This window comes from Octopus bimaculoides, chromosome 15 (genome assembly GCF_046866305.1).
Source record: "Octopus bimaculoides isolate indiv1 chromosome 15, ASM4686630v1, whole genome shotgun sequence".
NCBI lineage: Eukaryota > Metazoa > Mollusca > Cephalopoda > Octopoda > Octopodidae > Octopus > Octopus bimaculoides.
In genome coordinates this window covers 38,755,828-38,767,818 of record NC_142942.1, presented here as the reverse complement: position 1 = coordinate 38,767,818, position 11,991 = coordinate 38,755,828, and positions in this window count along the sequence as shown.

Here is an 11,991-nt window from a genome sequence, read left to right as displayed (position 1 = left end):
TGTATGTATGCATATGTATACGGGTAAAGGAACGGGTAATATAGTATAGTAAAGAGAAATAAACAAAATAATTAATTAATCTAGTGGACATCCACAGGAGAGCAATAAAAATAGAAAATTAAGGAGTTATCTCCCCTATAATAACAAAGACGAAATCTAACGAGATTCTAAGGATTTAATAATAGTTATGTATGTGTTTTTTCGTGTTTTGTTCGAATGGTAACCACTCCTAAAGAAGTGCCAAATGTCTAAATCCAATGGACCAGTCACTGGATAAGTTTGGCACAGAAATGTTAACATAGAGTGGTGAATAAATCGATATATTGAATTTGAAGTCTCTGTCTCTTTTGAATATGAAAATTTAAATGTTTAAAAATCTTATAATATAAATATAAACTGTGAGAACGACCCTTAAGGAATCTACTTAATGATCCCCTAAGGTAAATTCTTATGCTATATTGGTAACGGTTGCTACATCCTCTGGAAAAATTATTATAATAATTTCTCGTCTTCAATAGACGCGGATAAATAACCGCTGCCAATGGAGACTTTCAACATTGATATATCCATGAAGGATATACCTATCCCACCAAAGAAAATCTACATGAAGCAGCTTATCCATAAGACGCATTCTTTCATAAATAGAATTCGTTGGAGAGCACGCTTCTGGGATAACAAAGGAAAACAAGAAAACACATCAGATAAAGGATCGAAATATAAAAAAATCTTTAAATCTAGGAATAATCCGCCTTACAACCATAGACTAGATAAGTTTGAGGAAGAGATATGGTCAGTTGTAAAGAACATCAAATTCAATATGTCACAGAAAAAGAACACACACATGAGATACATAGAAGAAATCATCAGAGAAATAAAGAATACCAATAAAGTCCTAGTAAAATCAGATAAAACAGGGAACATATATAAATTGACTAAACAGAACTACAACAGAAGGAAATTGAGAAGAATTATAAATAGCAAACTGGAAAGTACTTAAGGAAGCTAACATAGAAACTAAAGAAATAATGGAAAAGTATAACTTGACCGATAGGACAGAACCGTTGGTACCAAGAGAACCAAGATTTATACTCAAGGACCATAAAGTAAATTTCTGGACACAGCCATCACTAAGACTCATATGCCCAACGAGATCGGACATAGGAATATTAAGCAAGAACATTATAAATAACTATCTACCCACAATAACCACTAAGTTAAAGTTAGAATTATGGTCTAGTACAGACCAAGTAATTAATTGGTTTAGATCAATTGAACATAAAGAAGAAACAAAATGTATCCAATTTGATATAGCTAACTTTTATAGATCAATTAACCCAATAGTACTAAACAAGGCAATGTGGTTCTTCCATAAAAATGCAGGCCTTACTAAAGAAGAATTTAAAGTTATAACAGCAGCAAGGAAATCGTTTATTAGCTTTAAAGATAAGATATGGGTAAGGAAAGATACCCCTGGCGCATTTGATGTTACCATGGGAAGTTCCGACTCAACCCAAATAGCTGATATGGTGAGATCATTTATCCTTTATGAATTAAATGATCAATTCCCTAGGGTTAGGGGGGTTTGTATAGAGACGACTGCCTGTTATATATTAGGAATTGCTCAAACCAGGAAATACAGAGAATTAAGGGTAGGCAGGCCAGATTTTTAAGCAGAATGGGGATGGGTATAGTTTATGAAGATGATGTCTCAGTAGCAAATTTCCTAGACGTAACATTAGATTATTAAGAATAAAACATATAGACCATACCACAAACCCGTAACAAACCTACAGTATATAGGTAAATCAAGTAACCATCCTAGGGCTATAATAGAGAATCTAGTAAAAAATATATCTTTAAGACTCTCCAAATTATCTGCTAACAATAAGGTATTTAATAATGAAGCTAATTTCTATAATGCAGCACTAAATAAGGCAGGATATAAAGAAATGGTCTCCTATATTGAAAATGGTAGCAAAGGAATTGAAACAACTGACAGCAATAATAATAATAATAATAATAATAATAATAATAATAATAATAATAATAATAATAATAATAATAATAATAGGAATAAACACAAAGTAAATAAACTAAATAAACCAAGGTACCCTCATAAAAACAAAATAGGTAACTTAAAATTCTTTAAAAACAATATTAATAACCATGAGGATAATAATAAGGATAATAAAATCTGGCTCATAATCCCATTTAGGAGAAATATCAGGAGTAATCTGATAGCTAAGTTTAGAGAAGTGATAGGTAGACACTTCCCAAGGAGCTCACACTATGGTAAGATCATAAACACACATATAATCAGATTTGGATTTTCAAATACTAGGAACATAGCACAGATAATAGCAGCACATAACCTTAAAATATTTAAGTCTAGAGAAACAGGTAGGAATGAGAATTTGAATAATAATATAAATGGCAGTAATAATAATAATAATAATAATAATAATAATAATAATAATAATAATAATAATAATAATAATAATGATAATAATAATAATAATAATGAGAATGATAACAATGATGGTAATAATAATAATAATAATGATAATAATGGTGATAATGATAATAATAATAATAATAATAATAATAATAATAATAATAATAATAATAATAATAATAATAATAATAATGGAGGTTCATTTATTAATAATAGGAGTAAGAACATAATCAAAGTAAAAGAGGTAAACCCTAGGAGAATAAAATTTGAAGGACCTAATGCGAAAGTCAAAAATATAATATATCAAAGCAAAGTAAAGACTCAAACAGGTACCATGACATACTTGGGGTGCACTTCAGGACAGGTATGCCGTAGAATTTCTAACCATTTCTCATGCTTTAGAGATAGGAAGAAAATGGCTAGCACTAGTCTTAGCAAATACATCTGGGGTCTTAAGGAAAGTAATAAACAGTATTCATTAGAATGGTCTATAATAGCTAGATCAATGCCATATGAGAGAGGAAGAAAGTATTGTTCGCTCTGTACCGTGGAACTATACCACATACTCTTCTCTAAGGATAAATTGATTAATAAAGTAAAGAATAATGCTCTGAAATGTACGCATATCATAAGAAGTACATTTCGTTGGTATAAATGATCTTAAGATGTGATGAAGTACAGCATGATGTCTCATGTATGTTTATATATGTGCAATTATGCATATATGGATGAGTGCATATAAGTGTGTGTGTGTATATATGAAAGATATGCATATATATGTACACATGTATATGTGTGTATATATATATATATATATATATATATATATATATATATATATATATATATATGTATATGTGTATATGTATGTGTATGTATGTGTACATGTATATATATGTATATATGTGTATGTGTGTTGTATTTGTATGTATGTGTGTACGTGTGTATATATATGTATTTATATATATATATATATATATATATATATATATATATATATATATATATATATATATATATATATATATATATATGTATATGTGTATACATATATGTATGTATATATATATATGTGTGTGTGTGTATATATGGATAAGTATACAGGTAAAGTGTATGTATGCATGTTTATACGGGTAAAGGAACGGGTAATATAGTATAGTAAAGAGAAATAAACAAAATAATTAATTAATCTAGTGGACATCCACAGGAGAGCAATAAAAATAGAAAATTAAGGAGGTATCTCCCCTATAATATCAACGACGATATCTAACGAGATTCTAAGGATTTAATAATAGTTATGTATGTGTTTTTTCGTGTTTTGTTCGAATGGTAACCACTCCTGAAGTAGTGCCAAATGTCTAAATCCAATGGACCAGTCACTGGATACGTTTGGCACAGAAATGTTAACATAGAGTGGTGAATAAATCGATATATCGAATTTGAAGTCTCTGTCTCTTTTGAATATGAAAATTTAAAAGTTTAAAAACCTTATAATATAAATATAAACTGTGAGAACGACCCTTAAGGAATCTAGTTAATGATCCCCTAATGTAAGTTCTTATGCTATATTGGTAACGGTTGATACATCCTCTGGAAAATATATATATATATATATATCTCCTCCCGTCTCCCCGCCACCGCATCCAACCGTATGGTTCGCACCCCACGCACCCCCACCATTTACTTCCTCCCCAAGATCCATAAACCGAACAACCCTGGCCGCCCCATCGTCTCCGCCTGCAACTGCCCCACCGAGCTTATCTCAAAATACCTAGACCGTGTCCTCGCCCCCCTAGTGGCTTCTCTCCCGTCCCACATTCATGACACTAACCACGCGTTTCGTCTATTCAACTCTTTCTCTTTCCCTCCCGGCCCTTCTAAGCTTCTCTTCACTCTAGACATCCAGAGCCTCTATACAGTGATCCCCCACGACGAGGGGCTGCGTGCCCTGAAGTTTTTTCTAGACCAACGCCCCAACCCACAACCCGACACCTCCACACTCATTCGTCTGGCCGAACTTGTCCTATCTCTCAACTGCTTCTCGTTCGCGGGAGATATCTACCAGCATTTCTCGGGAGTGGCCATGGGGACGAGAATGGGCCCCAACTACGCAAACCTCTTCGTTGGTTATGTTGAGGCCCAAATATTCTCCAGTTTCACTGGTCCTACTCCCGAACTATACGGTCGGTATATCGACGACTGTATCGGTGCCACTAAGTGTCTCTAAAAAAAGATTGGAATAGTGAAATTTTCATTCACTTAACCATGAAACGATTCGTATCCAATTAACTAAAGACTTGTTTTGTTTACGCTTTTCCCTCCGGTTTTTTGTTCTATGTGTGCCATAAATATCGCCATCCGTTTTAGAGAAAAATTTGTAGTTGAGAATCAGTAGTTCTTTGACTGCTATTTCTAAATTTTCAGTATGTTGGAGAAGCAACTCAATTGCTAATCCCTGTATATTTATGATGATAAATGGTTTTACCGATAAAGGTTTTTTTCATACTGAACTACTTGGCAAAATTGTTAATTATTAATTCTATTATTAATTGACGATTCCCTGCCCTTATTCTTGTATATTTTATATTTGATATCTCTAAGTTAGATGGTTAAACCGTAATCCCTCCACGCGGGACTTCTTTTCATACGGGACTATTTGTGACGCACATGGAATAGATTTCTTTGAGGTGAGATGCCTGAACTCACTAGCCGATGAATTCGTAAGTGCCTTTCTTATCGTTGATTTTTGGTGTCGCATGGCCAAAAATTACCGTGAATTTTTTTAGAGACACTTTCAAATTTATCAGAATATTTGGGCTGAAGATTGGAATAGTGAAATTTTCATTCACTTAACCATGAAACGATTCGTATCCAATTAACTAAAGACTTGTTTTGTTTACGCTTTTCCCTCCGGTTTTTTGTTCTATGTGTGCCATAAATATCGCCATCCGTTGTAGAGAAAAATTTGTAGTTTAGAATCAGTAGTTCTTTGACTGCTATTTCTAAATTTTCAGTATGTTGGAGAAGCAACTCAATTGCTAATCCCTGTATATTTATGATGATAAATGGTTTTACCGATAAAGGTTTTTTTCATACTGAACTACTTGGCAAAATTGTTAATTATTAATTCTATTATTAATTGACGATTCCCTGCCCTTATTCTTGTGTATATATATATATATACATATATATATATATATATATATATATATATATATATATATATATATATATATATATATATATATATATATATATATATATATATATGTGTGTGTGTGTGTGTGTGTGTGTGAGTGTGTGTGCTCTATTTATAGATGGTCACGTATTTTTTTCTTTTAGGGTTTTATTCTTGCATGTATGTCATGAAACTGTTACAAAAAATCGAATAAAATATCATACAATTTAATTGGGATGCCAATTATTTTATGATTCGTTTCAATTACTACACATTCATCACTCTAATCCTTCTTCTGCTGTACCCCCTCATCCTGCTATTCATCACCAGTGTCATCATCATTATAATAATAGTTTCGCTGTCGTTGTCGATGACGTGGATTACACTTTAATCAACATCTCTCGTCAATACGCCTGAATGCTTTGCGGGGGGCAGGGGAGCATTTTAAAGATTCTAATAGAGATGAAAGCGTTTGATAATATTTGATGAATAATGGTGTCAAATCTATGCACAGGGTCAGTAATTTGTATGCACTGAGATAAATCGTTTACCTAGACCACAGTGCTCAACTGATATATTATTTTCATCGACCACTAATGGGTGAATGGCAACGTGGACTACGGGGTAATTAGAACTCAGAACGTGAAAACGGGAAAACCCCCGCTGAGCATTTGGCCTGGCGTGCTAATAATTCTTCCCAATCGCCTCCTAGAATCAGCAACAGGAATAAAATGCAGATTTTATAAAACAGAACTAAAAGACATGTCTGATTTTGAACACTTTATTCACTCAATGTATCTGTATTGGGAAAAAAAACATGTAGAAATATTTCATAGTAACATGGGATATGTATATTAATATATTTAAATATATATATATATATATATGTGAGCACACATTAAACATTTTCTTATGTTAGTTGTAAACATACATTAAACATTTTCTTATGTTAGTTGTAAACATACATTAAACATTTTCATTGTGTTATGAACTATGGTACATTTCAGAAAAGTTCGCATATCGATGGTCAATATATCAGATTGTATATAAAACAAAATATCCACACTAAATATGCTAGAATGAGATATTTATCATTGTGTTATTGCGGTGGCGATTTGTAGCTTTTTGATATTTAAGATGTGTACCTTTTCATTAATAAATCTCAATGAATGTACTAGATCTCGATTGCAATAGAACATTAAGTCTTCGGAATTTAACATTGCTTTTATTATAATATGCAAAAAGAAGGCATAGAGACTTTGATATTCTTATGGTGCATTTTTTTCTTTTGCTTTTATCATTTGTTTATGGCTCAGAATAGAAGTCCGTAAGTTGATGGTTCATTTATTTTAGAAAACTTCCTAGCCTAATGTAATATTTTAGAGGTATTAACTTTCATCTATAACAGAAATGACCACCAGTAACAGACATAAAAGATGCAATTAATACTTTCAAACTGTTTAACCATAAAATTACTTCAGTTATTAATGTTAATTCAGTTAATTAATTATTTTGACATTACTCTTAATTTAAGTTCTAGTAATTATAACTCCTTTAGGAAACCTGCTTGTGTAATGTATATGCTACTGTACAAATTACTAAAAACCTCCTCGCAATTGTTAGGAAGGTAGATGGCAACTTGTATAACAGCATTTCCAATTTATGTACAATATAAAACACATTAAGCTAATAGTAGTCTAAAAAATGTCTCTAAATTAATGTGGCTTCGTAGAAAAAAATTCAATAAGAAACAGGGCTCTGTACTAGCGAATTCAAATAACGCCTAAATAAAAAATGTTTAACGTTTCTCAATACAAAAAGGTGAGTTTAAAGTCGTACAATTTGTATTTCATTTCAGTTACCTGCAATAAATAAAATGAAATTATCATACACAAATACATTAAGAAACTACCGCACTATGTAATATTTGTCGGCAAAATATTAAAAGCGGTTAAAAAAACTGACATGCACAAAGCTATAATCTCGTCCGCCAACAGTTTAAGAGTTTGATAGGATTTGAGTAAATATTTTCATATTCATGTATATGTAATGTATGTGCGTACGTACGTACGTACGGATAGATGGATGGATGGATGGATGGGTGTCTCTTCTATTTTTGATTTATTATAAATGTTCCAGTGAGGAGGGAGCCGGTTTCCAACAAAGATACAAGGCGCCGTCTTTGGGGTGTAGTTAACACAAATAAATTACCATTTGGAAGTTGAGAAATGTCTTGCATATTTCTACTGTTCCACTCACAGATTGGACTTGTACAAATCAACCGGTCGATTTCTTTTCCTGAAAATCCCAGTTTATCCAGATTCTTCTTTAAACATTTACTAACAAAACCTAGTGTTCCAATTATTATTGGTATGAATATGAATTCATAGTCTGGAGATAGAAGCTGGAGGTTTCGAAGCAGTTGTCCAAAGATAGCCTCTTTTTCTTCGATTTTCAAAGAGACATTTATATCTATATAGCAGGGTAGCTAACCTGTATGATGGTACATATCTTTGCCCCCGCCCCTGTTCTAAACAACAATATCCGTCTTGTTATGCTTACAGTTGACAGACGTTTTGATGGGAATATTCCGCCAGTATTCCTTGAGTTGGTGTTTCTGAATGTATTCCATAACAGAGGGAATTTCTAAGTTAAATTCATGACAGTCTTTTTTGTGGATGGCATTGTAAATTGTTTTAGCGACAACATCGTGCTGCATAGGGAGGTAGTGCCGTGATGACATTTTAGAAAAGTTGCTAATCACATGCGTAATGTCTTCCACAGAAACCCGACATAGCCTACACATGCGGTTGCACCTTGGGATTACAAGAGCGTCAATGTGACTCTTGCTTGCTACTTACTTTGTGGCAATCTCCTGTTCCTAGATTGCAAACGCATAGCCTTCAAAGTGTGATGTGATGTAGTGGTCTGGTATCCAAGAGAGGCTGTTCTTCATGTCACTTCTACTGTCCTCTTCAAGCTTCCGGGCAACATACCCATGCCTGGTCTTTTTTGTTTCTTTTGTACATTGAGTGCTTTCCGTCCTGGTCTTCACTGAGGTAAGAGAGCCCAGCTGTTTTGGGGCTCTTTAGGAGATCATCATTATGAGAGTGTTTCTTGAGGAATTCACTGTCAAATCGAACAATGTTGCTCACTACACTGTCAGGACGGCATTAATACTGTGGCTACATATGATACATTTTCGTCTATGCTTAGGTACTTGTAACATTCTTGTGCCGAGACAGAGAGACGGTTGATGCACAAGTTTTGGGTTTAGGGGACTTACTTTCCTCTTTTTATAACCAAATATGAACATTTCTTTTGACTAAATTCCATGCCTATATCAGCTGAAAATGTTGTTATTAATTCCACTTGTTTTTTGTATTCTTTACCAATTTTAGCATAACTTATCAGGTTGTCTGCAAAGAAATTGTGAGTGACATTGATGTTTCTGAGAGTTTTCTTCAGTAAGAACGATAATGGATTCAGTGCCAAACTGAAAAGAAGTACAGAAAGATTATCTCCCTGGAATATTCCCTTTTAATGCCTATACTATTAAAAACAATTATTTTGTTCTTAGTTGCAAGGGTAAGAATAGTTGTCCATGTCTTTGTGAGTCTCTATAGCAGCAAAAAAGGTAGTAGGTACTTTTGCAAGATGTAGGCACTTCAAAAGCCATGAATGGGGGATAGATTCGAATGCCTTCTTATTGTCAGACTTTGTTTATTAGAATTTGCTTGTCACATCCCCACACTGCCTTCTTTCAACCAGCCGGTTCATCAGTCACAATGTTGTTCGACTCACAATGGAGTTGGAGGGATTCGGTTGAGACAACTTGTGTACAGTTTGTACATAATGTTTAGGCAAGTAATGGTTCTGCAATTTCCGGCCGTCTCGGTGATTCCATTCTTGATTTGTCCTTGCTGTAACAAGCCAATGTGTTATACCAGTCTGACCTTTCATAGTCCTTTTGAACATACATATCAATTGGTTTCTATGAAATGTCAGCTTCTTGTACCAATATCCAACTATTAGGTCCCTGCCAGGTGCCTTCTCATTCTGCAGTTTGCCTACTGCTATAACCGTACTCTCTCTCACTTGTATTTAACTATGATGCATTCAGGTTGCAATCCCTCTTTCCGTTCTTAATTTTTGACCAGAATGACTGTACATTTTCTTGGCAGGGAGTTTTCATAGTAGTAATGTTTTCCTGCTTAATCTCTCTGTAGAAAGCTTGTGGGCTGGAAACAAACTTGCGATTGATATTGGCTCGCTCAAAAATTCACTTGCGATAGCAGAGTTTCTCGCTCATCGTCCTGAGTTCATGTTTTAAAGTGACGAACTTTCCGCCATGAGCTCGGTATGAAGAGCTGCCATAAAGTTTCATTGATTTGTGTCTAGAGTTGGTGAGGTGTATGTATGTATGTATGTATGTATGTAAGTATTCATTTATTGTATGTATTCTTTTATTCTTTAGATATGTAGTCTTTTATTTTTGTTCCAATCATTTGACTGCGGCCACGCTGGAGCATAACCTTAGACTTATTCTAAATACTAAAGATCAGGTAATAAAATTAGCAAGTGTATCCAACCATGAAGAACAGGTCAGCGATCAGCCGCTACCAAAAGAGTCATCCACTACCACTCATAGCAGTCCAACAAACACACTGTGGCAGTAAACAGCGTGAATCATCCAACTGCTACAAAAGTTAACCCAAGACGGATGGATGAGATGGCCTTGAAGTCGAAGATGTTAAACTCAGGAGACATTTGAATATCACATGAGGAAACGCAGCAGGATCTCATTATGCAAACAGATGCATAATCAAATACCTCTATTTTTGAAGAACCATGTTTGATAGAAATAATTGTAGTGATTAAAAAATAACTGTCCCAGCGTACTCCTTCATGTTGACTCAATTTCTTAAATTGTACATGTGTATATATATATATATATATATATATATATATATATATATATATATATATATATATATATATATTATATAACGTGAAGGATATTTGCCACTTCAATGTGGCTAACCGCTAAGAGTGGGTGCTACTGCACATTGTAGCCCCAGGAGGATACTTCCTCCAGCTGGCTTTTGATACACTTTCGGTGTCCATAAAATGTATCAATAGCCAGCTGGAGGAGGTGTCCTCCTGGGGCTACAAGGTGCAGTAGCATCCACCTTTAGCGGTTAGCCACATTGAAATGGCAAATATACTTCACGTTGTCGTGCAGCTACTGTTTATGCGGGCGTGATAAATAAAATTTTATTTAAAATTATAGCGGTGAACACTGTACTAGTTTCGTGATCAATGTACAAATTAAATAAATTAATTTTAAAAAAATCAATTTAACTTAAATGTGTCACATAGTACCCTCTTGAGCAGTGTATTCCCATATTTATGGAAAATATGTATAAATTTAAAATATTCCCTTTATTCATTACAGCGATTCGTAATTCAAGTTGCTCAAATATTTTCCCAAAATTAGAGGGAAAGAAAAAGCTATGCTTTCAATCCACGATTCGACATGCTTTTTTTGCCGAGGTGGCAAATATGTATATATAGAAACACAGAGAGAGAGAGAGAGAAACAGTGAAACTATCTTCCATACATGTTCAATATGATGTTCAAATAAAAGCATCGTGCACCAGCATGACCCCAGTCTTGGACTGAAACCAGTAAACGATAAAAAGCTAATAATTAGCCTTGATAGCAAATAACTGTAAAGCGGGCGAGATGCATAAGAGTTTATTTAAAATTTTGTGGTAAATACTGTATTAGTTTCGTGTTTAATGTACAAACTAAATTAATTAATTTGAAAAATCAATTTAATTTAAATTTGCCGCATATTACACTCTTCACCAGTATATTTCCATATTTAAGAAAAATATGTATAATTTTAAAATATTTCCTTCATTAATTCACAGCGATTCGTGAATTCAAAGTACACAAATAAAGGAAAACATAAATAGTATGTTTTCAGTCTATGTTTTCATTCATGTGCGTTAACTACAGCAATAGAGCGCTTTAGCTCTTATTTCTAGCATTGTCGGTGTTTTCTAACACCTTAGACACAATTAGTGACAATTATATTTCTCCTTCGTGAAACATTGTAAACACTGGTGTTTATATATTATATATATATATATATATATATATATATATATATAGAGAGAGAGAGAGAGAGAGAGAGAGAGATGGATAGATAGATATACATATATATATAAATATATATATCTATCTATATCTATATATATATGTGTGTGTGTTATGTGTATATATATAGCTAGATAGATGAATAGTTAGATGTACATAAATAAAAATATATATACATATGCATACGTCA